This window comes from Miniopterus schreibersii (assembly GCF_964146895.1).
Source record: "Miniopterus schreibersii genome assembly, chromosome: 20".
Lineage (NCBI taxonomy): Eukaryota > Metazoa > Chordata > Mammalia > Chiroptera > Miniopteridae > Miniopterus > Miniopterus schreibersii.
Window position 1 is genome coordinate 2,389,702 of NC_138122.1, and position 10,478 is coordinate 2,400,179.

Below are 10,478 nucleotides of genomic sequence, written 5' to 3' on the forward strand. Positions count from 1 at the left end.
ACAAGTCCAGGAACCAGAGTCCCAAATAAGATGAACCCAAAGAAACCCACCCCAAGATACATCACAATTAAAATGGCTAAAAGCATTTTAAAACGTTAAAGACAAAGAATCTTTTTCTTTTCAAACTTTTGTTTTTATATATATATATATCTGTAATGATTTCAGAGAGAGGAAAAAAGAGGGAGAGAGAGAGAGAGAGAAACATCAGTGATGAGAAACTCATTGATCGGCTGCCTCCTGGGGATCGAGCCTGCAACCTGGGCATGTGTCCTGACTGAGAATCCAACCCTGATTGCCTTGGTCCTAGGACGGTGCTCAACTGCTGAGCCATGTCCTGCCAGGCTAGATAAAGAACCTTAAAAGCAGCAAGAGAAAGGCTGTCAGTTGTGTACAAGGGAGCTCCCAGAAGACTGTCAGCTGATTTCTCAACAGAAACATTTCAGGCCAGGGGGGATTGGCATAAACTTTTCAAAGTGATGAACAGCAAAGATCTACACGCAAACTTACTCTCACCAGGAAGACTATCATTTAAAATTGATTGAGAAGTAAGGAGCTTCCCAAACAAGAAAAAGTTAAATGAGTTCGTTAAATCCAACCAGTGTTATAAGAACTGTTAAAGGGTCAAGAAAAAGTTGGGGTGAAGGAGGAACATAGTTATAACAGTAAAATGGCAATATATACGTACCTATCAATAATCACTTTAAATCTAAATGGCTTAAATGTTCCAATCAAAAGACGAGGTAGGTGAATGGATTAGAAAGTATGGCTCATATGTATACTGTCAACAAGAGACCTACCTCAGAATGAAAGATATACAAACAAGCAAAAGGATGAAAAAAGATATTTCATGCAAATGAGAATGAGAAAAAAAGCTGGGGTAGCCATACCTATATCTGACAAATGGACTTTAAAACAAAGGTTATATTAAAAGACAAAGGAAGACAATAATGATAAAGGGAGCAATCCAACAAGAGGCTATAACCCTTGTAAACATTTATGCACCAAACAAAGGAGCACCTAAATATATAAAGCAAACCTCGATGGACATAAAGGGAGAGACAGTAATAGAGTTACAGTAGGGGACTTTAACACCACCTTGACATCAGTGGATAGATTTTCCAGACAGGAAATCAACAGGGAAACCATGGCCTTAAATGATGCAATAGATAAGATGGATTTAATTGGTATCTTCAGAGCATTTCACCCTGAAGCAGTAGGATATATACATTATTTTCAAGCATGCATGAAACATTTTCTAGGATAGAGCACAAGTTAGGACAAAAACATATCTGAACAAATTAAAGAAGTTTGAAATCATAGGAAGAATTTCTCTAACCATAATGCTATACCACTAAGAGAACAATCACAAGAAGAAAAAACTGATATACAGGTGATGTAATATAGATTTTACACACCTGAAGCCCATATAATTTTACTAAATAATGTCACCCAAATACATTGAATAAAAAAAAAAAAAAAAGAGAAATGAGGAGAAAAAAAAGGCCTGGAGGTGGATGGTGTGGTGATAGTTGTATATCAGTGTACTTAATGCTACTGAATTGTAGACTTAAATGTGGTACAAACTGTACATCTTATGTCATATACATTTTGCCACAAGAAAAATTGTTATTTATAGGATTGAAAAAATGAAAATAAAAACCTGCCAAACAGAAAAAGACGTGGAGGCTAAATAACATAAATAACGTTACTAAACAATGAATGGATTAACAGTGAGATTAAGGGGACAAAAATCAAAAGATACCTTGAAACAAATGAACATGAGAACACTACAACCCAAAATATATGGGGAGCAGGAAAAGCAGTCCTAAGAGGGAAACTCATAACATTACAGGCCTACCTCAAGAAACAAGGAAAAGCTCAAATGAACAACCTAACTTTACACTTAGAGGAACCAGAAGAGGAATAACAAACAAAGCTCAAAGTGAGCAGAAGGAAGGAAAAAATGAAGATCAGAGCAGAACTAAATGAAACTGAGTCTTCAAAAATTACAAGGGATCAAAGCAGCCCTGGACAGTGTGGCTAAGTTGTTACAGCATCAGCACACCCACCAAAGGGCAATGGGCACAATTACCAGTCCAGGGCACATACCTGGGAGGCAGGTTCAATACCCGGCCCAAGTCCGAGTGTGTGCAAGGGCCAACTATTCGATGTGTCTCTCCCACACTGATGTTTCCCTCTTTCTCCTTCCCTCCTCCCTTCCACTGTCTCTCAAAATCAATGGAAAAAATATCCTCAGCTGAAGATCAACAACAACAAAAAAGAGTGAGAGAGAGATCAGTGAAATCAAGAGCTGGTTCCTTGAATAGATAAACAAGATTGACAAACCTTTATCCAGACTCATCAAGAAAAAAAGAGAGAGAGGACCCAAATAAATAAAATCAGAAATGAAAGAGGAGATGTGACAACTGACTCCACAGAAGTGCAAAGGAGTCTAAGAAAACAGAACGAACAACATTATGCCAACAAATTGGATAATCTGAACAAAATCAAAAAATTCCTAGAGATACACAACCTTCCAAAACTCAATAAGGAAGAAGCAGAAAATCTGAATAGACCAATTACAACTAATGAAATTGAAGCAGTCATCAAAAAAAAAAATCCCAACAGCCCTAGTGTTGGTCACTGGTTAGAGCACTGGCCAGTACACCAAAGGGTCAGGGGTTTGATTCCTGGTCTAGAGCTCATACCTGGGCTGCAAGTTTGATCTGTCGTCTTGGTCAGGAGGCAAGCAACAGAGGTGTCTATCCCACATAGATGTCTGTCTCTCTCTCCCTCCCTCCCTCTCTTCTTTCCCTCCCCATCTTTCTCTCCCCTCCCCTACTTCCCTTCCTTCCATAATCCCTAAAAATAAATCAATGGAAAAAATATTGGGTGACAATTAAGAATAAAAAAAAAAAAGAAGAAACATAGAAACAAACAAAAAAACCCTCCCAACAAACATGCTGGACTGGATGGCTTCAGAGGTGAATTTTTCCACAGATTCAAAGAAGAATGAATACCTGTTCTCCTCAAACTATTCGAAGACATGGGAAAACTCCCAAGCTCATTTTATGAGGCAAGCATTAGCCTAATTCCCAATCCAGATAAAGACACAACAGAAAAAATTACAGACCGATATCCCTGATGAACATAGATGCTAAGTTGGTCAACAAAATATTAGCAAACTGGATCCAGCAACACATGAAAAAAATCAGACACCATGGTTCAGTGGGATTTACTCTGGGGACTGAAGATTGGTACAATATCAGCATATCAGTAAATGTGATACATTACATAAACAAAATAAAAAAGAGGCATGACATAATGGTATCAACAGATGCAGGGAAAGCATTGGACAAAACCCAGTGCCCATTTATGATAAAAACTGTCAACAGAGTGGGTATAGAAAGAACATACCTCAACATAATGAAGGCCACACATATGGCAAACCCACAGCCAACATTATACTCAATGGGCAAATACTAAAGGCATTACCCTTAAGATCAGGAACAAGACTCGGATATCTACTTTCAGCACACTTATCATAGAACTGGAAGTCATAGCCATAGCAATTAAAAAGAAAGAAGAAAAAAAGCATTTGAATAGAAAAGAAGTAAAACTGTCATTATTTGCAGATGACATGATACTGTATGAAGAGAACTCAAAAGATTCCACCAAAAAACTACTAGAACTGATCGATGAATTCAGTACCTTAGCAGGATACAAAAGAAATATCCAAAATCAGTTGCATTTTTATACATCAATAATGAACGATTAAAGCAAAACGAAAAACAATCTCATTTACAATTGCATGAAAAAAATAAAAATAAGAAAACCTAAAAATACATTTAACCACGGATGTAAAAGACTTGTACTTGGAAAATTATAAGAAACTGAAGAAAGAAACTGAAGAAAATACAAATAAGTGGACTCACATACCATGTTCATGGAAAGGAAAAATTAACATCATCAAAATGTCCATACTACCCAAAGCAATCTATGGATTCAATGAAATTGCTATCAGGATACCAATGTTCTGTATTTTACAGAGCAAAAAATATTCCAAAAATTTATATGGAACCACAAAAAACAAACAAACCAAAAAAAATAAAACACACATACCCACAGCAATCTTAAGAAGAACAAATTTGGAGGTATCATGCTACCTGACTATGTTACAAAGCCATAGTAATCAAAACAGTGTGGTACTAGCATGGAAACAGACATACAGATCAATGGAACAAAATTAAACACCCAGAAATAAACCAGGCATTTATGGTTAATTAATACTTGACAAGGAGGCAAGAACATACAATGCGGTAAAGATTTTCTATTCAATAAATGGTGCTGGAAACTGGACAGAGAGGTGCAAAAAAATGAAACCAGACCACCTTCTAGCACCATACACAAGAAGAAATTCAGAATGGATTAAAGACTTAAATGTTAGACTCAAAACCATAAAAATTCTAGAAGGAAACACACTAAAATCCTGGACATTTCTTGCAGGAATATTTTCTCTGATATATCTCCTCGGGCAAGGGAAACCAGAAAAACAAGTGATGCTGCATCAAACTAATGAGTTTTTGCACAGCAAAGGACACCATCAACAAAATAAAAAGACAACCCACTGAATGGGAGGACATATTCGCAGATATATCTGATAGAGGCTTAACATCTAAAACTTACAAAGAACTTCTAAAACTCAACACCAAAATCCCAAAAATCCAATCAAAAAATAGGCAAAGGACCTGAACAGATACTTCTCCAGAGAGCACATACAGATGGCCAAGATATATGAAAAGATGCAAAAAGTCACTCATCATCAGAGAAGTGCAAATTAAAACCACATTGACACATCACCTCACACCAGGCAGAATGACAATCATCAATAAATCAACAAAGAAGTGTTGGCGAGGACCTGGGGAAAAGGGAACCATAATGCACTGCTGGTGGGAATGCAGACTGGTGCAGCCTCTGAGGAAACCAGTGTGGAGTTTCCTCAAAATATTAAACACGGAACTTTCTTAGGACACAGAAATTCCACTTCTGGGAATATATCCAAAGAATCCCACAACACTAATTTGGAAGAATAGATGCACCCCTGTGTTCATTGCAGCATCATTACAATGGCCAAGACTGGAAGCAGCCCAAGTGTCCATCAGTCGGTGAGTGGATAAAAATGCGGTGGTACATTTACACCGTGGAATACTATGCAGCTGTAAAAAAGAAGGAAATCTAACCATTTGTGACAGCGTGGATGCACCTGGAGACCATCCTGGTAAGTGAAATAAGTCAGAGAAAGTCAAGTATCCCATGATCTCACTCATATGTGGAATCTACTGAAAAAAAATAAACTAACATAATAGAGACAGGCTGACAGAGAACAGACTGTCAGCTGTCAGAGGGGAGGGGGTTGCGGGGCTGAGTGAAAAGGGTGAAGGGATTAAGGAAAGAAAACAACTCAGACCAGACGACAGGAATGTGATTACCGTGGGGAGAGGTTACAGAGGGAAAAGGGGAATAAACGTGACCAGAGGAGACTGGACTTGAGGTGGTGAACACACAATACGATATACAGGTGAAGTATCTAGAATTGTGCCCCTGAAACCTACATAATTTTATTAACCAATATCACCCCAATACATTGAATTTAAAAAGGAAGTACCTAGTGGCACATGCTGCACCTGGAAGGACCTTGGAGACATTCTGCTCAGTGAAAGAGGCAGTCACGAGAGGACAAATACTGTGTGATTCCGCTCAGTTGAGGCCCTCGGGACGTCGGAGTCAGAGACAGAAGGTAAGATGGAGGTGACCAGGGGTGGGGAGCGGGATGGGGGGTTTGGTGGGGCAGAGTTTCAGTTGGAGAAGATGGGAACAGTGATGAGATGATGGTGGTGTCAGCCCCACAACAGTATAATGTACTTAACACCACTGAACTGTGCATCAAAAAGTTTAAATGGGAAATGTCACTGTGTATCTTTTACTGTGAGCAAACCATCCAGAGAGAGAGAGAGGTCCGGGTCCTAAAAACAGAACAGTGGTGGGACGTGCTCAGGCTCCCTGAACCCCTGCTCGCAGGAGGCCTCGGGGCACACAGTGATGAGAAGGGCCTGGGGTCCGAGGTGCGTTGAGCAGCCTTGGACAAGCCTCAGTTCCCTCCTGTCTACTTCACAGGCTTATGAGACAAGCAGAGGACGCCGTGTGTGGGGAGCGGCCACTGTGTGTGCAAGTGCAGAGGGGCACAGCCAGGCCAGCCACCGCCTTCTCAGGCCTGAGGACAGCCGAGCAGCCCCCCCGATGCACAGCCACCTTTAGCTGACGGAGGGAACCCAGCATGGCGACCCCGCAGGCCAGCAGCGCCACAGAGCTGCCCATGAAGGAGCCAGCTGAGAAGTGCCTACAGGGCTTAGAATGATGGCCTGTTTTATTTATTTATATGTTTTCATTGTTGAGAGTATTATAGGTGTTCCCCATGTCCCCTTACCCCCCATCACCCATCTCCTACCCCGCCCCAGGCCCACACTTGCCCATTGTCTGTGTCCACGGGCTGTTCATTTATGCTGTTAAATTCCTTGGCTTATAAGTTGTCTTCCGACCCTCCTTCCCTCCTTCCCTCTGAGATCCTATTTTAAATCTTTACATTAATAAACGTTTCACCCCAAATAATTGATTCCATATGATAATGGTGCTATCCTAGAAAATTGTAGAATTTGACTTCTAAAGTACTGACTCACAGGGCTGCATTGGTGATGTGTCCACTCAGGGACACGTGTTACAAGCAGGCGGCATCGTTGGTCAAGGCTGTCCCTGTGTCCCTGACTTTAACTTCATCTAAAGATGAGACCAAAGGTCCAAATTTATGACCTTGAGGTTAAAATGAAACAATCCCCTCCCAAGGCACCCACCTACATACACACCCATTCACAATCATTCATCACACTGACATGCACAATCCCAGACAGGCACACTCCCATGCACTCACACACTCTCACAGTCCCAGTCCCACCCGTTCATACATTCACACACACACACACACACACACACACACGCTCACACACACACCCCTGTTGTAAAGGGCACATCTCTGCACCTGGCTTTGGTCCCAGGGTTCGTCCTGCTCACTCCTCAGATCAGGGCCGACATCAGCATCTCCAACTTGTGAAAGGTCATGAGCAGTGTCCTCGGGTTTCCTCAGACTCCCTCCTGGTGCAGCCTTCCAGCTCCAGCAGAGCACACCTGGGTGTCCCTCCTGCCCCTCCCCCGACTGTCCGGCCACTCTGGCAGGTGGGCAGCAGCAGGACAGTCCCCCGCAAAAAGAACGAAAGAGAAAGGAACAGAAAGCTGGTTGTGACACCCACACCCCAGAGGATCCTTAAGGGCGCTCCAGAAAATGCTGGGCTCTGCAGGGCCTTCAGGCCTCAGCCTCTCTTGTTCACGGATCCCTCTCTCCCTTCCCTGTCCTGCTGTCCTGTGAAATGCATATTTTCTCAGAGAAGAGAAAGTCACAGCCCAATCCCAGCCCTGGCTGATGGGAGGGAAAGGCTCAGCCTGGCCCCCTCCTCGGGGACGTACCCAGGAGTCCCAGCTGCCCCAGCAGACTCCCTCCCTATCTCCTTTCACGTGAACTTCCTTGGACAGGTCAGTGCTGGGAGACTCAGATGCAGGACCACGTTTCCGACAGGGCGTCCACGTGCTGTGCCACCTTAGCCAACGCAGACTGACGCATCAGTGACAGTACAAGACAGACAGACCAGTTCTGGACATTTCCCTGAGTTGACTTCACTTCGTTTAAACCTCAATACAGTTTGCAGTGCAGTTACCATCACCCCATTGTACAGATGGGGAAAGTGAGGCTTAAACAGCCTTCTCAGGTGGTAAGGCTGCAGTCAAGGTCAGTGTGGGGTGGAGCCTGACTCTTGGCTGCTGGGCCCAGCTCCTGCAGGGGCTCAGGAAGGGCTGGGCAGATGCTGGGACGTGGGGTGGACGGATTCATCACCCAAGGGGGTAGCTGAGTTCCTGGGACACAGACCATGATGGAGCGACCCTCGCTGCAGTCAAAATGCCAGGTCCCAAGCCACTCTGTCATCCAACAGCAAATATGGGAACCACCAGTGCTGGGATCACACACACACCATCACCAGTGAGTCAGGCCCTTCCCACACTGGACCTTGGATGAAGGCCTTTCCTCCTGTCTCCCCCACGCTGACCAGGGAGCTGCTCCTGGCCTGCGTCCCTGGCACACGGCATGAGGTCCCACCCTCAGCACCCCTATCACTGGCTGAATGGATGGACACACAGATGGGCAGACAGGTGGACAGATGGCGTGTGATTTCAGGTAGAGGACATCACATGCATACACCTTTTCCATTTTCTCTACATCAGGACTCTTCTCAGAGGACTGTGCTTGCAGTATTACAAGGTAGGACACAGACCAACAACTATCATCAGGGACGCCCCCAGGCCAGGACCCTGGGGCCTGCTTAAGGGAACAGATAAGAATGGTGTGTAAGTTGCCCATCAGTGAATAATTCAGAGCCCCTCAAGTGTCCGAAAACCTCTTGTTCTCTTCAGTAACCTGATTTCTAATGTTTCCTTACTTTGCAAACCTTTAACTACTTTAAATTTTAATAAATGTGCATTTAACATAAAATAGTGCAGAGGGCTGTTTAGACATGGGCTGAGAGATGGTGGGAGAGACACAAAGGGGGGGAGGGAGGGTGTGATGGAGGAGGGAGCGAGAACACTCCCTAATAAATGCAGGGGCCAGTGCGGCTCAGCAAGCACAAAGTCTGGTGTGAATAATTGGTAAAGTGTAAGAAAGAAACATTCCCCAGACATTGGCACTAGGAACCTCGCCTGTGAGTGGAAGGGGTTCGAATCTGAGGCTGTAAACCTCAAGTACACATTTCAGTCTTGCCAAGCAAAGCTACCAGCCTTTAATCTCCTAGGATCTGAGGACAAGATCAATGCCCAGTCTAACACTTTAGTGGTCATCTACAGGAGACAATGTGTTGTACAGATGCCCTAATAATTTACACGCCTTTCAAAATATCACCTCCACATGGGTTCTTGGCAGGGGCAATATCACACCCAATGGGCAGAAATTGGTCCAGAAGCAGGTAACAATTATTCACTATTACAAATGGTCTTTGACTCTGCCAAACTCAACTTTACCTGACAAAATCTTACTCTTTAATACTAATTTATCCCTGGTGAATACAGATGCTAAAACCCTCAACAAACGATTAGCAAATCAGATCCAGCAATAGATTAGAAAGATCATACCAGATGTCCAAGTGGGATTTATTCCATGGACACAATAGATGCAGAAAAAGCATGTGACAAAGTATCATTGTTTGTGTATAAAATGCCATCGGTGCTTGGAGGTTAATTTTGTATTATGCTCTTATTTTCAAAGATTCATTAAATTGAGCAGTTTTGGGCGCAATCTTAAGGGTTTTCAGTGCACGATTTCATGTCATCAGTGAACAATGCGGGTTCTAGTCCCTCCTCTCCAGCCTGGATGCCTTTTATGTTTCCTCCCTGTCTGATGGGGGTGGCCGGGCTTCCAGTTCTGTGTTGAATAAAGGTGGTGAAAGTGGACATGCGTCTTGTTCCTGTTCTTAAGGGAAATGGTTTTAGCTTTTGCCCATTGAGTCTGACGCTGGCTGTAGGTTTTTCATATTGGCCTTTATTATATTGAGGTATGTTCCCTCTGTTCCCACTGTGCTGAGAGTTTTAATCAAAACTGGGGGCTACTTTGTCAAATGCTTTTTCTGCATCTATTGTGTCCCTGGAATAAATCCCACTTGGTCATCTGGTATGATCTTTTCAATATATTGCTGGATCAGATTTGCTAATCTTTTATTGAGGATTTTAGCATCTGTATTCACCAGGGATAAATTAGTATTAAAGAGTAAGATTTTGTCAGGTAAAGTTGAGCTTTGCAGGGTCAAAGACCATTTGGAATAGTGAAGATTTTTTACCTGCTTCTGGACCAATTTCAGCCCCTTGGGTGCGATATTGCCCCTGCCAAGAACCCATGTGAAAGGTGATATTTTGAAAGGCGTGTAAATTATTAGGGCATCTGTACAACACATTGTCTCCTGTAGATGACCACTAAAGTGTTAGACTGGGCATTGATCTTGTCCTCAGATCCGAGGAGATTAAAGGCTGGAAGCTTTACTTGGCAAGACTGAAATGTGCACTTGAGGTTTACAACCAACTTTATTTTTCTACACTCATTTCAAAAGTGTAATTTTTGAACTTTATTTTCAATAGTTCCTGCTGAGGCATGTATTTCAGAATCATAAGACTAGCTCATATTTTAAGAAGGAAAAATGGATTTATTTACAAATATGAACTTGTTCTTGGACCTGATGTCCTGGCTGGGGGATCTACAGGCTGGGGCTCCAGAGCCCAGCTTCTCCCACTTGACCTCGTGCCTGTTCACAGTCAGTTATTTCGTCCCCCTAAAC